Source organism: Rhinopithecus bieti, unplaced genomic scaffold, assembly GCF_001698545.2.
Source record: "Rhinopithecus bieti isolate Rb0 unplaced genomic scaffold, ASM169854v2 scaffold_33652, whole genome shotgun sequence".
NCBI lineage: Eukaryota > Metazoa > Chordata > Mammalia > Primates > Cercopithecidae > Rhinopithecus > Rhinopithecus bieti.
This window is the reverse complement of record NW_016814761.1, coordinates 3,464,686-3,481,477: the sequence shown is the minus strand read 5'-3', so window position 1 is coordinate 3,481,477 and position 16,792 is coordinate 3,464,686. Positions and strand designations below refer to the sequence as shown.

At 50.5% G+C, this 16,792-nt stretch overlaps 1 protein-coding gene across 2 annotated transcripts in view; it reads right to left on the bottom strand.

The window, feature by feature from the left end:
• The window catches only part of VWA5B1 (von Willebrand factor A domain containing 5B1), a 64,047-nt gene extending 52,620 nt beyond the window's left edge, over window positions 1–11,427 (bottom strand). For both annotated transcript variants that reach the window (XM_017852004.1, XM_017852005.1), the window contains exon 1: window positions 11,259–11,427. The gene's annotated coding sequence lies outside the window, so the exon portion shown is untranslated. The remainder of the gene's footprint in view (window positions 1–11,258) is intronic.
• Window positions 11,428–16,792: the final 5,365 nt, after the last annotated feature.

Below are 16,792 nucleotides of genomic sequence, written 5' to 3'. Positions count from 1 at the left end.
CATGTACTCTATTAGTTGAATGAATGAGTCAGTGGCCAAATAAATAGAATGAAATGTGTCATGGGGTGGATATAGGCCTTGGCTATACAATGGAAGAAATTTATTTCAGCCCAGAGCCCATGAGATTCTATCCTGGAGATAGTTGTAGTCTCCTTTGGTGAGAGTTGGGGGTTGGGGGAGTAGTAACGGCACAGAATGCTCAGGCTTCTCAAGTGCTTTGTGTCCTCACACTGCCTGAGAGACCTGGAGTCCAGCCAGTTGAGACGTCCTGGACAGTCAGTCTGGACAGGAGGCTGGGGCGAAGCCACCCACGATGTCTGGGGCTTCCAGCGAGAAGACTGTGTTTGGGCCGGCTGAAGAAGGGAGAAATAAGTGCATCCACATTTGCAAAGATAAATGAGGGCCATTTATCTGGGCTAAGCATCTGAAAAGATGCTTGTCGGATTAGATCAAGGAGGAAGTCATTTACATATACGGAAATTGTGCCATGCCTGTCCCCTGGGGGCCCAGTAAGGCTCCTGCATTGGAGCCTCTGCTCTCTGAGGGTCACTCAGAAATGCACCCACACATCGCTGGGAAAATTGGGCTTTATTACACAAATTCAATTTACACCCACCTTTCCAGGGGCATGTTTGCAAGGCGAGCTCACCCAGCCCAGCTGCCAGCATCCTTGTGGCTCCACTGAAAAGCACTAAGTAAATTCTCTGTGTGGCTTCAAGCCTTGTTCCTGTCTCCAGCACACCACTCTCCGCGTGCTGAGGGGCTCACCGGCTGGTGGCACCGAGGGAGAGCTGTTTTTGAATCCAGCCGCTGCCCCTCTAGAGCTACTCTGTTGCAGTGGGGCTCCTAGGGAGTTGAAGACTAAATCCTTGTACGGTGCCTTCCCGCACAACCTCGAAGTAGTAAAATGACAGGCTAGGAAGTGAATTCCTGCCCCTGGAATCTGTCTTTCCTCTTCCTTCTCCAGTGCTCTCTCATTGGATGCTTCTTTCAAATTCAGTTTCACCCTCTGTATAGTGGGCAGGTAAAAATGTCATCTCTTTCTTAGGGTTATTGAGAGGCTTGCAAGGGACACACTGCCCTATAAAATGCTTGTGCCAGTTTCTGGTCTGCAGTAAATGTTGGCTATTGCTTTAATTCCCTTTTCTTTTTGGGTTGTCCTCCTGGTTTCACTCTCCCACCCACTATGACTGCATCTGGGCACTTGAGCTTTTGGCATTTCCCCTGGTGGCTCTGGCTTCCTACAGCTCTCAGACCTGCCACCCAGCCATCCCAGGGCCCCCTGCCTAGGTGTTGGCTAAAGAATACATTCATTGCCTTCCCTTCTCTCTGAGGTCCCAGAGCAGTTTGGGCCAATCTATGAGACTGCATCCCCGCACACACTGCTCCCCCTACACAGAGATGCTTTGTGGGGTGGCAGAGGGTGCTGGATCGGGAGTCAAAGTGCCTCCCCCCGGCCTGACGACCAGTTCTGCCACCAACTGCATGTGAACCCTAGACTGGGACCCTGCCGTCACACGTATGGCCTGGCCACACCTCTTGGGCCTGCACGGAGCACAGCTGGTGGGACATAAAGATTGGTGGGATCTTAAGACCCTGGGGTAGGGGTCCAAGCTATACTTCTTCCTTGTTATGGTTCTTAGCACATGGAAGAGTGCCTAAAACACTTTCTGAAAAATCCCAGCTAACACATGTTGAGCAATGAGTAGATGCCAGGTGGTGTTCTAAGTGCTTTTCATGAATTCGTTCTGGTAACCCTTGGGACAATCCTATCAAGAAGGCGTGGCTATTATTCCCATTTTGTGGAAGAGGAAGCTGAGGCCCAGCATGGTTACATTTCTTGGTCAAGGTAATACACTCATAAGTGGTGGAGCTGGGATTTGGACTCCACCTTCAGAGATCAAACTCCTAACCACAAAGCTTCATCACCCCTCAATACTTATTTGCTGAATGAATACATGAATGGCCTGGAGAAGGTCCTTCCCACGGGGTCCCTCTGGGCTCTGGGTCCTGGCATCTTTATCTAACAACAAGGGGATGCGCACCTGGAGAATTCATCCCACCCATCTCTTCAGATTGACAGTCCAGGGTCTCAGCTGCTCTGAGAGACAACCCACATCAGAACTGAGGATGTATACCCATTCCTCCTGTGCCCCGCCCAGTTGAAGGGATCTAGGTGTCTGACTACTTAGTCTCTTCTCAGAGGTGGCACTGTTTCCTGAGTGCCAGGGGGATTTTCACACTGAAACCCCAGAAAGACCCTATGAGGCAGCTCATCCTCACTTTGCAGCAGAGGAAATCAAGACCTAGAGAGGTGAAGAAAACCTCAGGGTTACACAGTGAGTGGGTGGTAGAGCCAGGATTTGAATCCAAGCATCTGGCCCCAGATCCTCGGTTGTTAATGGTGCCTTCCTTGCTGCCTGCTCCTTTCCAGCCAGGTCCAGGTGCCCAGGCTGAGTTAGTGCACCTGCCAGCCAGCTGCTCTTACACAGGGCCTTTGATCCCTCCACACCGACTGCCGTAAACCCCCAGGGCTCCACCTCTCACTGTCTCCTGCCCTTCTGCTGTGCTTTCTAGGAGTGGGGAGGTGGCGGTAGGAGTAGGGAGAGGAGACAGCATCCTCCCCACGTTTTGAGTGGGGATAGTAGGTTAGTACCCTCGCTCTCTCTCCTACCAAGTCAGCACACTAGAGACGACTCCCACTTCAAAGTCATTTCAACAAGATGCCACTGGAGGTCGAGCGCGGTGGCTCACGCCTGTAATCCCAGCACTTTGGGAGGCTGAGGTGCGTGGATCGCTTAAGGTCAGGAGTTTGAGACCAGCCTGGCCAGCATGGTGAAACCCCGTCTTTACTAAAAATACAAAAATTAGCCAGGTGGGGTGTCGGGCGCCTGTGGTCCCAGCTACTTGGGAAGCTGAAGCATGAGAATCACTTGAACCTGGGAGGTGGAGCTTGCAGTGAGCTGAGATTGCACTACCGCACTCCAGGCTGGGCAACAGAGAGAGACCCTGTCTCAAAAACAAAAACAAAACAAAAAACCAAAACTGAACACACGGGACATACACAGAGGCCTCAAAATGGATGTCATGGCGCATCTTACTACAGGAAAACTTCGGGCAAGGTTGGTATTGACCCTCTTCTTGGGCTTCAGCTGGTGCAGAGCCAGCCGAAGGTTAAGAGAGAAGGGGAGAGGTTGCATTTAGAATACCAAGTTCCCCACTGCAGTCAGGTTTAAGGAGACAGGGTTTTAGGGTTTAGAGATTCCCCACACTTTGCACAAACTCTTCCATTGGGTCATAGGCACTGTGCTAAGAAAGTTATGTGGATGATCACACGGATCCCTCATAATCCTCTAAGTGCAATTTTTCTTTCTTTTTACAGGTGATCTGAGTGAACATAAGAGAGGTTAGTAAACCTGCCCATGGTCATAAAGCTAGGAAGCGTTGACTCTGGGAACTGAACCCTGGCTGCTTCCATTCCAGTGCCTCTGCATTTACCACTGTGCCATAGCAAAATCCATGGTAACAGTATCCCACATCCACAGAAGCAAGAGAAAAGCCCTCTCTTTGAGGGTCCAAGGGACAACATGGGGTTGTCAGCAACATTGACTAAACCAACCAGGGACAAGGAAGCAGGGAGAGGAGGCCAGCTGCAGAATCGCCCTCATCAGCCAGCCTGGGCATCAGGAGCAAATCAGGCTCCAGGAATTAGGCTCAAAACTCAAAGTCAGGCTTTGACTTGTAGCACTGGGTGACACAGGCAAGCTACTTCACCTCTCTGACCTCAGTTTTCTGATCTATAAAAGGGCACAGAAGTAGAGCTCGCCTCACTGCCTCATGATGATGAGAAAGAAGACTGTGCGTAAAGTGCCAGACACAGTGCCTGGCTGACTGTGAAGGTGAGCTGGCGGCTTTGCCCTGTGTAGGGGAAGGTGGGGTGTGGGGGTAAAGCTAATCAAGGCCAGACTTCCTGACAGGCTTGTAAGGAATCTTTTAGAAATGGGGTATCTTAGAAAAGTCTTCAAGAATTCAAAGGAAAGGATTAAAAGTGATGGTATTGTAAGCAGTGAAGAGGATGTAGCCCCTGACCAGCTTACCCTTTCAAATTCACCACTGAGACCGGGCAGGGTGGCTTATGCCTGTAATCCTACAACTTTGGGAAGCTGAAGTGGAAGGATTGCTTGAGGCCAGGAGTTCAAAACCAGCCTGGGCAACATAGGGGGACCATCTCTACACACATACACAAAAGTTAGCTAAGTGTGGTGGCATACCTGTAATCCCAGCTTCTTGGGAGGCTGAGGTGGAAGAATTGCCTGAGCCCAGGACTTCCAAGCTGCAGTGAGATATGATCATACCACTGTGTTCCAGCCTGGGTGACAGAGTAGGACCCTGTTCTGTCCCCTGGGCCCCCAAAAAAATCCACCACCGAATCATGAAAGTAATATAATGAGCCTCCATGCCTCATAGAAAGCGATTTATAATTAAAGCACTTTCACATCATGAATTAATTAGGGCTTTATGAATAGGGGCAAAATAGGGATTATTATCCCATTTTAAGGATCAGGAGACTGAGGCTCAGAGGGAAAATAACACAGGAGGATTGGAGCTCCCAGGGCAGAGCTTCCTCCGTGAATAGGGGACCTGCTGCTTTGCTGTGCTGAGGCTTGAGAGTGGCAGAGGCCAATCCTGCTGGCCACCAGGTATTCAGATCTGCTGGTCAACCCGGAGTGCCAGTGGTCAGAGAAGGGGGTTAAGATCCTTGAAGGGACTCAACCCAAGATGACCTGTCCTTTCTCCCCTATTTCCTGTAAGTATTCTGATCAAGACTATAATGCCCCGCTCTTGAATAAGGCTGCATATGATCTTCATGCCGTTGTACAGATCTTCTGCCTTCTCTTCCTCTGAGTGCATGGTAAGTTGTAGCTCCCAGCTTCCTTGAAGGCCTAGATGTGCTTCTGGCTTCAGCCAATGAAATATGTGGAAGTGATGTATGTCACTACTGGGTGGAAGCTTTCAAAGCCAGTGTGTGCTTGCCCATGTCATGTTCTCTGCCACAGCGGTCATGGAGGAATGTGCCCCCAAGGAGCCTCTGTTAAAGGCATGGCCTACTTTGGACATGCAGCAGGAGCAGGAATTAAAACGTTGGTGTTTTTTCACTGCAGCGTAGCCTAGTCTAACTTGGCTAGTACAGCCATGAAGGTTTGGGTCTTTGAGCAAAGGTGATGGTCCCAGGAATAGAATCCATGGTATCCGAAGGGAGTAAGAGGTGGCAGAAGGTGAGATGGGCTAGTGGGTCCACTAGAATATAAGCTCTAGGAAGGCAGAGGTCTTTGTATATTTTCTCAACAATTATATTCCCAGTGCCTTAGAAGAGAACCTGACAATCAGCAGGTGCTCATTAAATGCTGAATAAACGAATGAATGACCTGAGGCGAGGCAGGCAATGCAGAGGCAAGAGGCCTGAAAGGCAAAAGTGAATGGTTCTGGAAAGGACTCCATAGTCATTCATTCATAAACTCTACAAGCATTAAACACTCATCATGAGAGATCCCCATGTTAACCCAATAATTTGACCAGAAAAAGGCCACTGTAAGTGAATCTACTTAAAACAGGGACCAACATGTCATACAAAAGGGTGAATGAAGAAAAGATTTTAGTTGGGATTTCATTTTGAAAAATGAGACTAAAAATATGAAAATAGAATCTTATATTGGACCAAAATAAGATTATAGTTACAACCATGTGCCAAAACTTTCAGTCCTCAAAGGACAAATCAAATATTGATTGGTTTAGCAGGGCATGATTTTCCTGAACAAAATTATATGCTAGTATGATACGACATTTTTAAAAAGGTCATATTTCACTGTCACAGCATAATGATTAAAGTTTCTTATCATGAACTCATTGTTGTCCATATTCTGTTCTGTCATTCTCTGGCCTAACTGCCAGATTCTCATTTATCTATGGCCTTGTGTAGGACTAGGAGTCCTCCAGTGTCCTCTTTGATTGGCCTTACTAACTCCCACAACTTTCATGTGATGTCAGTTTCACCATGCAATCCTTCGGCTTTGTATGATCAGCGGCTTACCCCACCTGACGGAGAAACTGATGGACACGGATATTGTGTGAAGGGCAGGGATCAACGCTGGTTCTGAGCAAGAACAGACATTTATTCAGGGACTACTTTTGTAAGTGGACAGTCTATTCATGTTCTCTATTAGGATGACATTTTTAAAAACCTACAACCTTGGCGGGGCAAGGTGGTTCACGCCTGTAATCCTAGCACTTTGGGAGGCTGAGGTGGGCGGATCACCTGAGGTCAGGAGTTCGAGACCAGCCTGGCTAACATGGGGAAACTCTGTTTCTACTAAAAATACAAAAAATCAGCCAGGCTTGGTGGCGTGCGCCTGTAATCCCAGCTACTCAGGAAGCTGAGGTAGGAGAATCACTTGAACCCAGGAGGCAGAGGTTGCCGTGAGCCTAGATTGCCGTGAGCACCATTGCACTCCAACTTGGGCAACCAGAGCGAAACTCCGTCAAACAAACAAACAAACAAACAAACAAACCTACAACCTCACATCTATGGGGTTGCAGATAATGATTAAGCAGACCCCTCCATGGAGCCTGAATAAGGAAGTGGGGATACTACGGCGAGCCAGGTAGACCATCTCCTGCCCTCCAGTTACTCCCCCAGTGGCCACATTCTAGGCTGGGTTGGGACCATAGCTTCCTGCCCTAGCCCTGGGTCCTGTCTCTGTCTCCACAGTGGCACCCATGGAAGGAACTTCTTGGCAGAGAGTCCTGTGACCAGCAGTTTGATCCTCAGTGGGTCATGGGAATAGGGAGAGGAGTTTTGTGCTGAGACACCCTGGGACCCTTGCCTTAGGAAGATTCACAATGCATGATCTAGCAAATGGTTTTCAGATTGGGGACTAGGATCCCTCCAGACCCCAGTGAGGATTCAAGAGGTGAGATTTCAATTTCTCAGGTTTGTTAATTTGTCTGCCTTTGTTAATGTCTCTCCCTGAGATCTTGATCTGACCACGGTGCTTCCCTGCTCTGTGACTGTTCATTGTGTTAACTAAGCCTGACTTGTTTGTGTCAAATTCAGCTTCTCCCCACAATCCCCCTTTGCAGCCCTGATTCCATATTTCTCTTGCACTCTGACTCTGTGTTCCAAACTAGAATATGTGTTCTTCCCCAGACATCTGTAAGCCTCAACTTTGCACCCTTGTTTATGTTCCTCCCTCAACCCAGAGCCCTGTGATCCCATCTCTGTTTTGAAACCTACTCATTCTGCTGGGTCCTTTCAAACTCACCTCCTCCATGAAGCCTTTCCCCACCCTTTTATCTAGGAGTGATTGCTCCTTCCTCTGGGCCCCTAGGATCCAGCTTTGCTCAGCTAAATCCTGCTGTAACAATCTCCATGCATGGAATGATCTTAAGTTCTCTTCTAGAGGGTGGCGCTGCCGTTTGCTATTGCTAGCTCTTTGAGCTCTCCAAGACTTAGTTTTATCATCTGTACAGTAGAGATTAGTAAAACTTCATGGGAGGCTGGGCATGGTGGCTCATGCCTGTAATCCCAGCACTTTGGGAGGCTGAGGCGGGTGGATCATCTGAGGCCGGGAGTTGGAGACCAACCTGACCAACATGGAGAAACCCCATCTCTACTAAAAATACAAAATTAGCCAGGCGTGGTGGTGCATGCCTGTAATCCCAGCTGCTTGGGAGGCTGAGGCAGGTTAATCGCTTGAACCCGGGAGGCAGAGGTTGCAGTGAGCCGAGATCGCACCATTGCACTCCAGCCTGGGTAACAAGAGTGAAACTCCGTCTCAAAAATAACTCAATAAATAAAAAATAAATAAAACCGCATGAGGAAGGCACCAGGTAAGGGAATGACACAAGACAAGGAAGAAACTAGGTACTGCTCTTTGTCCCTCTTTTCCCCACCCCGTGTCTAACTGTTCCTTCTCTGCTATTTTTGCAGGCTCATCCTTGGGGCCAGGATTACAGGGAGGCAAGTGACCAGATGCTGAAGACAAAAATTCCTCCAGGTTCAAGCTTGCCCTGCCCTGCTTCAATGCATAAGCAGTTGACTCAACAAAGATGTGCCTCTGACTCAGCCCTTGCCTCTGTGTCTCAAATCCAGGAGCTCTTCTCCTGAGTGCTATTTTGCATAAGCTTGGGTAATTGATGACCACTGGTTTCCCCACTTGAGACTGCAAGCCTCTTGAGGACAGAGACCCAACATGCCACCCAGAGCCCGGCATGAAGTGGGCACCCAGTGATCCAATGGTTTTCATTCCTTTCCCTATTTCCACCCTTTCTTGTCTGTTGGTTCAAACTGACACTGATCGACCAAGACCTCCTGCCCCTCCCAGCCCTGCCTGCACTCACACTCTGGTCATGCGGGAAACACTTCCCTGCTCCTCTCTGTCCACCCACATGGCCACATCCACCCATGGCTTCCTCCAAATCCGCACTCTAGCATCACCTCCTTCAGGAAGCCTGCCTAGCCCCACACAGAACACTCCTGATCCCAATCCCCTCTCCCTAAGGAATCCAGGAACCCAGAGGGTTTCATAGGATGGAGGACTTGTGCACCCCTGGTGACCTGGAGTCATACTCAGTCCAGTGACCCCACTGGGCTGTTCCCCCAGGGATGTCTGTCAGTTTCCTGTTTAGGAGACCCTCTTCTTGGCCTTGCTCAAGCCCCTTCCCAGGCTGACTGGAGTAAGGACGCCTGTGAGACTATGAGAAACCTATGTCTGCATTGCCTGGTCATTGGTCACTCGAGGTTGTGTTGTACAGGGAACCACCAAGGGTACCAAGAGAAACCCAGGTAGGTATTCAGCAGAGAGGACCCAAAAAGGAACCCTGGCCAGCAGCCTGGAGGAGTGCTGCCCCTGAGTCTCTGGGTGCCTCTTCCACTGCCTTCCCTTCCTCAGGGCTGTCCCTTGCCCTCATGGAGCTGGTCTCTCACAGAGCCATAACCAGCATTTGCATCATTGTCTGGTAACGAGAGGCCAGCCAGTCAGTGAAGGTGCTGGCTCGGAGCAGAGTCTGGAGCAAAGTCGCAGAGAGTGAGATAGAGCAAGCACAAAGGTGCTTCTTCCCTCTGGGCCCAGGGGCTGTCAGGTGAGTGGGGGTCGCAGGGATGGGTGAGTGGGGGCCGCTGGGATGTCTGAGTGGGTGTCCTAGCCCCTTGGAACAGAACACCGGTGTCATCACCCTGGGTGGGGCTCCCTGTCTTCTACCTCCTCCCTCCAGCCAGGACAACTTTACTAACAGCCTAATGGCCAATGTCTAGAGCACCTTCTGAGAGCTGTGTCTGGCCCAGATCTGGGGGTGGTCTTTAGCTCCTTTTCTGTGAGGTCACAGAGTCTGAGTTTCCTAATCCTGAAGCTAGGGCCAAGGAGGCTGCTCAGAGCCTGAGCCATTTCCAGGTCAGGAGCCTTGGCTCATCTCAGACCAGCAAGGCAGTGGGGTCTACAGGCCACCCACCCAGGCACAGTGACCACCAGCCCTGCACCATCACCTGGATGGGGCTGGATTGGAGACAACCGAAGCACTATCCCTGAAGACAGATGCCAGCCAAGGCTGGGTGAGGTGATGAGGGCCCCCCCCCCCCCCCCCCCCCCCCCCCCCCCCCCCCCCCCCCCTGCAACATCAGACCTGGGGACCCTGCCAGCAACCTTTGGGTCAAGTTCAAGTCACAGTCCTCTGCATGTGCACACGTGTGCACACACACACATGCATGCCCCTGCACTCTTAAATCCTTGTGCCGCAGCAAACACACATGCACCCACAAACATGTAAACACATTTATATACACACACCACAGACCCGCTTACCAACTCATGTAGTTCACCTGATACACGTCACTACCCTCCAGGGAATCCCCTTACACACACATGCCCTAATATGCCTTTCAAGAGCATATGCCTGCATGCATCACACGCACACACATGCACATGTACTCAGCCCCACCGGCCAACCCAGCTGACCACAGAGTCTCGTGGCCTTATGGCCTCTTGGCAGGAGCAGAAGGACCAGAGCTCATCTAGACCCCTTTGAGCCTTGTCCAGTCCCCATGAGCTGGCTGGGTTTAGACAGGTGAGCCCAGGGAAGGGCTGCGCCCCAGCAGAGAAGACTTACTTCCTAAGTCTTAAAAAAAAAAGGAGGGAGGAGGTAAGGAAGGACAGGAGGGAGGGAGGAAAGAAAGAGAGAGAGAAAGAGAAGGAATAAAAGAGAAAGAGAGAGAGGGGGAAAGAAAAAGAAAAAAAGAGAGAAAAAGAAAGAAAAGGCAAAAGAAGGAACAGGGTTAGTGGGAGAGGCAGGATGGTGTGTGATGCCTGTTGCTCTTCGGAAGGGAGGAGGGAATGGTTCTGGTCCCCGCCCCGCAGGCCTCCTGCTGCTGCTGCGGTGCGGGCGGGCAGGAGCACGGGGTGGAACTATTGGGGCTGCTGCAGATGTTATGGTGGAACTTCCAGCGGAGGCTTGATGTGTTAGCAGACGCCACACTGCACCCGCTGCTGAGTTCCTCTCCCCTAGTCACTTCCCTCTGCCCGAGGACCTTTTCTCCTTCCCCTCTTACCTTGCAGGAGCCCAGGGACACAGGGCTCAGAAAAGGGTGTGCGTTTGGCCTGTGGCTCTGGGGACGGTCACAAGCTGCCGGGCATCCGAAGGGCAGCGGGCATGAGCCCGGCTGCCGGGGTGGGCACCCTGCAGAGCTCCTGACTGCCCCAGAGCTCTGGAGTACAGACGAGGGATGATGGGGGACTGACCAGGAAGTGGTGGAAACAGGTGGCAGGGATGGAAGGTTGAGAGAGGGAGGAAGGAGGCAGAGACAGAGGAGAGAGACAGAGACACAGAGAGAAGGAGATGCAGAGACTCACACAGAAGAAAGAGAAACAGACACAGAAAGCAAACAAGAAAGAGAAGAGGGAGCAGGAGAAGGGGTGGTGAGGGAGAGAAAGAGAGGAGAGAGAGAGAGAGAGAGAGAGAGAGAGAGAGAGAGAGGAAGAGAGAGCCGGACCTGAGTAGCAACATGTGGCCACGCTCCCTCACTTCTTATGGTGAAGCATCCTGGGCTCCTCCCCATGGTGCCTGCATGGTGTACCTACCCTGACACACATGCACATAGACACACAAACTTACCACAGACACACACGCACATACTCATGCATGCCCTTGCCCACCCAGAGCAGACCCCTTGTCTAGCGTCTCCTCCTCACACAAGTGGGGCCAGCTCTTACCTTACCCCAGAAGCACACGTGTCTAGGTACACACTCCCTCTCTCCACGGCCACAGTGGTTGCTTTCTGCGCCCAGCGCTGCTGGAGGTGCGGCCCGGGGCTGGGCTCCAGTGCCCAAGCCCTGCGCCCGCTGCCCTGGCAGCTGGCTTGATCAATGCCCACATTGCGATAGCTGTTTAGGTGGCCTGCAGGAAGCCGAGCCATTTGTTTTGTCAGAGCGTAACCATGACAATCACCCCATACGCACACACCGCTGGTGCTGTTTCCCCACCCCTCGCCCTTCCCTCCCCCTTCTCCAGAGCACAGGAGAAAGCTGGAGGCCACTTAGCAGCCTCAGCTAATTCCTGCTGGGGCTGAAGGAAAGGGCCTGGCCAGTGATAACAGTCCTGCAGGCAGCTCCTTCCTGGGGAGTAGGGCTGCCTCCAGGGTATTTCAGCACTGTGCAGAGCCTGCATGGGCCGGGGATACCTTCTGCCTGTGCAGGAGCTGGCCCCTCTATGTCTCCCTGACCCCTCAGCAAGTTTATTTTTTAGCCAAGTGTTACAGGCTGCCAATCCATTTTCCCCCATAAGGCCACAGTGCAGTGAACAGACAGCATTGGTGACCGTGGTCATGAGCAGGTCCTCTGCCGGGGCCTTTGGCCATGCCTGTTCACCCTTAGAGTCCCAAGCCATCCTTTGCTGCCCCTGGCCATGCCAAAGCCACACGGGAGATTGCTAGGATTCTAGGTGCAGCTCCTGGAGGCATCAGACTGAAGTTCTGCCCTCTGGAGATACAAAGTTGGGTAGCCCAGAGAGCCAGGGGCTTGTCATAATCAAGGAAGCCAAGTGGCCAGCTGGGTTAGGACTGCAAAATCTAAATTCAGAGCCTAGAGTTACAGAGTTCAAAGTTGAGAGATGCTTCAGAGGTATAGGATGGAGCAAATGATCACACATCTCATTTAAGCCTTATAAAAATCCTCAAGAAGAGGGCCTTTCTTTCAGGTTTATAGGGAAATTGTGATTCGGAGGGGCAGAGTGACTTGCTGAAGGTACACAGCCAGGAAATGACAGAGCAGGGATTCAAATTCACAGTGATCCCAACACTGGAAACTCCACTGCATCTTATTGGCCTTTTACAGGTGTCACTGTGTGCTGGGCACTGCACACACGGCCTGGAAGAAGTGCATCTCACTCGTTCTGTTCCAAACCCTGGGAGGTGGATGATACGCTATGTTCATTTCAAATATGAGCTCAGAAAGGTGACATGACTTTCCTAAGGCCACACAGGACGTGGAAAAGCCAAAGTTGGAACCCAGGTCTGTCTGATGCTACCTCTCCACCCTACCTCCTTCACACATAAGGCTTCATCTGGGACCGATGGTCAGCCCCTCTTCTGGACTCTCTGCCTAAGGAGAGTGGAGCCTGAGGATGGGATGGGGTAGTGGGTGGACGCAATGGGAAAAGGGAGCACAGATGTCATGTGGGGTGCAAGAACTCCCTGCTGGGGTAACAGATGAAGTGTGATCTTAGCCAGAAGTCCACAAACCACTGATTCCCCATTATGGAGTGACAACCTAGGGTTCCAAAAGAGTTTCGAGTCCCCCCCAGAACTTCATGAAACATGCTACCTGAAGTCCCAGGACTTCCCCATCTATGAAGGTGCTGGACAGCTGAAAGGGAAGCCCCAGCAAAAGAACCTTAGAGAACATTCTGGAGGAGGAATTTGGGGGGACTGTTGGGCAGAGGGAGTGAAGGGGGTGAGAGGAAGGTGAACTAGACAAGAGCAAATGAACTTCTCAGGCTTGGCTGTTTTGCCTGGATTACCTCCGAACCCCTGCTGAGGTGTTGGATCAGCCTCTAGAGAGAAGCAAAATCGCTGTCGTGGGCTGAGGAGAAAATGACTGGTTGGGTAATGAAAAGGTGCCTTTGTCATACAAGGACTAACCAAGGGTGAGACAAAGTTTACCTTCAGTTTGATACTTACACTTGTTCACCTTGAGGCAGGCCTTGGAGCCAGTGCTTGGGGAAAGTGATGATGAGTAAGATTTCCAGGAACCTGGCACAGAGTTTCCCAACCAGATTTTATTCCACTCAACAGTTCCCTGAAGTCTTTCTGCGTGCATTATTTTATTTAACCCTCATAATCACCCAGTGCAGCAGGTATCATCAGCCCTGCTCCATATAGGGTGGGGACTGAACCTGAAAGGTGTAGTATACAGTGACTGGCCTGTAGTTATAGCCAAGAAATGGCGGAGCTGGGATTCAAACTCAGTTCTCCATGATGCCCAAGTCTAGCACCCTTGTAACAATGCTACATGACCTCATGCCTCTTAGAGTGGCTATGAGTCACTTTTTGGCTCAGAGAGTCCTGGTTCCTTGAAGATAGGGTACAGGGGCTTGGGGACATAGCCACTTAGAATTCTAACCCCCTCCACCCCCAAACAGCCCCAGGCTCCCAAAGTCCAATTCTCAGTCCCCCACGAAGTTCAAGATCCCTGTCTCCCAATGAATATGGGACCAGAAGTCTGTATCCACTGGTTATCCTTTTGACTCATCCGTCCCAAGCCTGGAGTTTACATTTTGGGGCCAAAACACTCTGGGAGAACAACATCAGCCTGGTTGAGTGGATACAAGGCATGAAGAGGACATGAGAGGTGGCAGAAGACAGAGGACCTGAGATGTGAAAGGTGTGAGTGGAGAAAGCTGCGAGCTGCCTCTTCTTGAAGGGTTCAAGATTTTCTTACCCCATTGTATAGTTTCCTGGGGCTCCCAGGACAAATGACCACAAACTGGGTGGATCAAAACAACAGGCATTTATTCTCTCATATTTCTGGGGGCTAGAAGTTTGGAATCAAGGTGCCAGTGGGGCTGCACCCCCTCTGAAGTCTTCGCAGAAGAACTGTTCCTTGCTTCCTCATAGTTTCTGGAACAGCAGCAAGAGAAGAGAGGTGGGTGCAGAGGTGAAGAGGGAATTCAGAGGACAGAAGCAGTAGATTCCTCCTGCCTGCAGGCACACACCTCTTTTCCCACCCAGCCCTCTGTTTACAGGATTGAAAGTAATTGTGCGGCTGTTTCTGCCCACATGGAGGGAAACAAATCTCTGGAATGTGTAATCAACACAGTCTGGATAAGAAAGGAAAGCTAGTCCTTCAGTGATGCAGGCTGGGGGGCCAGAGCAGGGCTGTCAGAGAGACTAGGGAGAGTCTAGATGGGGGACAGGGGCCTAGGGGTGGCCCTTTCCCTAGAACAGCCTAAGTAGGGTAGCCAGGCTTCATAGGCATTGCATCTGAGAGGACCCCTGCCTCAGGCTTAATTCCTGAAGGGGCTGGACCCAGCCAAGTATGGCTCTGGGGTATGAAAGGGACCAAGCTCAAGTTTTGGGGACAGTTGGGCTGATATCACATTCTTGGCAAACAAACAAACCCTCATGAACTCCCTTTCTCTCTACTTTCCTGTTCCAATCTCTTACCTGGTCCAGGAAATTGCATGAATTGCCCTAGCTCTTCACCCCTCCCTGTGTCCATGCCCTTTGCTATGTGATTTGGCAGTTTTTCCTCTAAAAAGGTGGAATGTTGCTCTCATCCCTTCACCTTGGGTTCAGCCACATGACGTAGCCAATTTAATATTGGTGGGAATTACATAATCAAAGGCTGATAAAGGGCTTGCCTGATTGGGTTTGTTCTCTTGGGACTCTGCCCCTGTTGCCATAAGAAAAACATGCCAAAATTGGCCCACTGGTTCCAGGAGGAGAATAAGACATACACAGAGCAGGACTAAACCACCCCAATCAAGCCCAACTGAAATCAGCCAACTGTAGATTCATAAGCAAGTCCTGCACAGCCCAGCAGAGCTATCCAGCAGAGCCCAGCCAAGATCAACCAATTCTTAGCTTATCTGGAGATATGTAACCATCAATTATTTCTTCTTTAAGTCACTGAGTTTGGAGTGGTTTGGTATGCAGCATTTTCTGGCTATAGCTAGGGGTATTAATCTGCTTTCATGCTGTTGATAAAGACATACCCAATACTGGGAAATTTACAAAAGAAAGAGGTTTAATTGGGCTTATACTTCCACGTGGCTAGGAAAGCCTCACGATCATGAAGGAAGGCAAGGAGGAGCAAGTCATGTCTTACATGAATGGCAGCAAGCATAAAAGAGTGTGTGCAGGAAAACTCTCCCTTACAGGAACCATCAGATCTCAAGAGACTTACTATCCATGAGAACAACATGGGAAAGACCTGCCCCCATGATTCAATTACCTCCCACTGGGTGCCTCCCACAACATGTGGGAATTCGAAATGAAATTTTGGTGGGTACACAGCCAAACCATATCAACCACCTCTTATAGATTTCACCTTCCTGACGTCTTTTGGGTAGGTTCTCCTCTCCATTCCCCTGGCATCAGTTCAAGCCTACTAACAGCTTCTTACCTGGTCTCCCTGTCTCTAGTCTCATAAATTTCAGTCCATTCCCCACACTGTAGCCAGGTCTTTGTAATATCTGTTAATCCCTTTTCTCAATGCTCCCCCCGCCCGAAGCCCTTCATTGACTCTCCCATGACCTTCCATAAAAAGTTCCACTTTTTAGCATAACATTCAAGGCCCTTTTTGATCTGTCTTGATGTCTGGCCCTGCTCCTATGGACTCTTCACTCCAGCCACATAGAACTACTTGTGGTTCCCTGGACTTGGAGTCTCATACCTCTGGGATTTTACCCATGTCAATCCCTCCCTCTAGCAGATACCCTGCCCCTTCCCCATCTGGCTCTCTTTTACCTGTCCTGCAAAGGAGAGCTGAAGCATCTCCTCCAGGAAGCAGGACCATCCTGTTAGATTACCTGACTTAGGGGGCCACAGAGTTCCATGCCCAGGACAGGGCCCTGCACACAGAAAGTGCTCAATTAATATACTATTGGATGAAGAAGTGAATGAGACCTCAGAGGCGGTATCATGTCTCATGTACACTTGTATTCACGATCTCTATTGCTGGTCTTGACACATAGAGGGGCTTCATAATTATTTGTTGAATCAGCAAATGAAAGAACATATGACCCTATTACCTCAGTACCCCCGAAGAGTCACGGCAAGCTACTCCTCTCCTCCCCAGAGAAGGTGGCAGTGGCAGGGGGTGGGGAAGCCTTGGCACCTGACATAGGTGGGAAGAAGGTGGGAGAGAGGTCGTGGCATGCCAGGGGGCTGGTTGGTGGGAGCCATCTGCTCTGGGTCCAGGCAATAAGACTTGCATTTTCTGTAGGGAATTTAAAAATAATTCAACTAAAAGTCAGTTTTCATTTTATTATCACCTCGTGGTGTTATGTTAAAACAAAGCACTGAGAAAATAATCCTCCTCACTGACCATGCCAGTGCCTATGCCTTAATGCTCCAGTACAGGGAGGATATACCGCCTTCTAGCCCTGATGTTGAGTCTGTCCCACCAGAGGACAGCCTTGGAGAGACAGGACAGCTGAGAATCCATCAAAGGGGTCCTAGCAACCTCAGTGTATCCAGCCTAGGTTACAAAGGCTTATGCCCTTGGTGTAATGCTATATAGCTTGG